We start from the raw sequence: 3,165 nt of genomic DNA, 5'->3' as shown, positions 1-3,165 counted from the left end.
TACCAAATTTCGGCCAGCCCTTATCAAGCACGAATTTGAGAAGCTTTCTACACCATTTTAACCTCATGAAGACCTAATTTAAGGCTCCTAGCCGTTGCAAGACGTTTGCACATCCACTTCCACCAACTTTCCACTTTTTCCTTACTTTATGGTGTCTTGTTTTCCATTACCTTTCTTTAATGTTTTGTTAGCTCCTCCTTATGCACGAATTTCCCTTGCTTTCTTCTGTGTTTCAAGCCTATTTAAAGGCCCTTATGTGTCAAGAATGAGCAGACTTTGAATTGATAAGAAATCGAGTTGCATTTTGCTTCTTCTTCTTGGTGTGTCCGAGAGTATCGCCTTCTGCGCATGTGTGTGTGTGTCACCCTTGTGCAAGGTCAAAACGTGGTGGATTCAAGGTTGATTTGGCTCCTTTGAATCCTCTTTCATACCCCTATCTTCCATCAAAAGTTGGGAATCATCCGAGTGCCCTTTGGCCTGGAACTTCCTTTCCATCTATCACTTAAACCGAGTGCTCTCGAGTGCTCTGTTTTAGTTCGATTTGCAGATTGTTTTTAGGGATTCCGAGAGCCCTTTGGCCTGGTTCTCCTCTTAAATATATCTGTACAAATACCTTAGTGAGTCTCCAAGTGTGCCCTGGTCTTGAGCTTGCTGCATTCAATTGATAAGAAATCGAGTTGCATTTTGCTTCTTCTTCTTGGTGTGTCCGAGAGTATCGCCTTCTGCGCATGTGTATGTGTCACCCTTGTGCAAGGTCAAAACGTGGTGAATTCAAGGTTGATTTGGCTCCTTTGAATCCTCTTTCATACCCCTATCTTCCATCAAAAGTTGGGAATCATCCGAGTGCCCTTTGGCCTGGAACTTCCTTTCCATCTATCACCTAAACCGAGTGCTCTCGAGTGCTCTGTTTTAGTTTGATTTGCAGATTGTTTTTAGGGATTCCGAGAGCCCTTTGGCCTGGTTCTCCTCTTAAATATATCTGTACAAATACCTTAGTGAGTCTCCAAGTGTCCCCTGGTCTTGAGCTGCCTGCATTCGTTACCCAAAGGTAACATAAGTCACGCACGTACAAACCGCATTTCACCGAAGGAAATGAGTGAGGCTTCCTTGGCTCCGTGCATGTATCAGAAGTTCATAAGTCTATCGGGTGGTTTTGACCAAAAAATGATACACGCACGGGAGCAAAAACATTTGTTTCATGATTGGGTCCAACTTGTTTAGATGTCCAACTTGTCATTCTCGGTCGTTGTTTCATGATTGGGGTTCCAAAAACGATTCTCCCAAAGATTTCATCTTTTTCCTTGATTGGACTCGCTCAATCTAACTTTGGATCTGGTGAAGATCAAACAAATGTGGAGTATCTGCTCGACCAAAAGGAACCAAAACAAAGATATGGAGCAAAACACTTGAAGAGTCTCACCGCAAAATGAAGAAAGTATCCGTTAGAGCATAACATGGAAAGAACAATTAGTCGTAATCAAGCAAAGCCAAGGAAGGAAACAAGAGAGATTCATGCATCATATTAGCCAAATAAAGTCAACCAAGATCACATCAAACTCCCGAGATCAAGTTAGAACATATCCAATCAAGATTAGTCATTTATTCTTTTACCTTTTTAATGTTATAGTCGTTGGTCAATTGTCCTTGAATAACTCTATTGAACCAACGACTAGCTTACATCTTTTGTGTATAAATTCATGTCTTCTGTACATTTTTACATACGATAATATCAAGGGACTTAGTCCCATTTTCACTTTATTCTCTTTGGTCATATTATTTTTAAAACGTCACACTCTATGGGAGAAGCGGATGGAAGAAATATTTAAAGGGTATGCAGGGTCGGAGCACAATAAGGTGAAATATGCCGCAAGCCAACTCATCGGACATGCATTGAATTGGTGGAAGCGAGAAGCGACCGGACGACGATATGCATCTTATGATCCGATTTTGACTTGGAAAGAAATGAAAGTCATGATGCGTCGAAGGTATGTGCCTAAACACTTTCTTCATGAATTGCAACATAGATTTCGTAACATAGTGCAAGGAAGCAAGACGATCGAAGAATACTACGAAGAATTCGAACACCTTCGCACATGCTTGGAAATAGAAGACGATGAGAGAGTAATCATGGTACACTTCCTAGATGGTTTGCATGAACGAATCGCAAGAGAGATAGAACATCAAGTTTACCATGATTTGAAGGATCTTGTGTCTATGGCCATTCATATAGAGCAGCAAATTCTTAAGAAGCCGAAGAGGATCAATCACATACAATCGCAAACATCTACATGCAAAATCTATTCCAAAACCGAAGATAAAGAGAAAGCGGATGATGGAGATGCAAGACCAAAGGGAAACACAATCAAAACCTCAAAGGAAATCATCACACTAGGTAACAAAATGTTTCCATGTACTAATCATATTCGTGAGGTCATGTGTAACAAGTGTAGGAAGCGAGGTCATATGGCACATGATTGCCCGGACCAACACAAGATGACCATCGTGAATGGTGAGAAATCTGAATCACTAGATGAGGTTGAGGTAGAAGACAATGAAAAGGAGGCCAAACTTCCAAACATCAAAGATCTTTTTGTCACTACTCGAAGTCTTAATACCATTTTGAATTCGAAAGAACCCGATCGAAGAGGAATGGTCTTCAATACATGTTGTACCATAAACAACAAGGTAAGTGGCAAAGGTATGGATGTCATCTCTATTACCAATGTGGTTAGTGGACTTATGCTTGAAAAGATTTATCTTCATAAGATTATGAGTGTCCATTGGCTTGGAACTCTCGTCACCATAATTGGTAGCAAACCACAACATCGTTCAAAGATGACTCGACCGCTTGAGAAGATAGCTAGTCACTACAAAAAAAATGCGAAATTCCAACGGATTTTTCCAACGGATTAATCCATTCCAACGGAATTCCAACGGCATACCGTTGGAATAATTCCAACGCATTTCTAACGGCTTTCCAATGGACGTCTAACGGATTCGTCCGTTAGAAATCCGTTGGAAATTTCCAACGGCATATCAACGGATATTTGAGTTGGAAACTTTCCACGTATATTCCAATGGATTTCCGTTGGAAATAACGTTTGACGAATTTCAACGGCAATCCGTTGAAATTATCCGAACGTTATGAAACGCGGCAATAATTCC

The sequence above is a fragment of the Tarenaya hassleriana genome, unplaced genomic scaffold (genome assembly GCF_000463585.1).
Source record: "Tarenaya hassleriana unplaced genomic scaffold, ASM46358v1 Cleome396, whole genome shotgun sequence".
NCBI classification, from domain to species: domain Eukaryota; kingdom Viridiplantae; phylum Streptophyta; class Magnoliopsida; order Brassicales; family Cleomaceae; genus Tarenaya; species Tarenaya hassleriana.
This window is presented reverse-complemented; position numbering follows the sequence as displayed.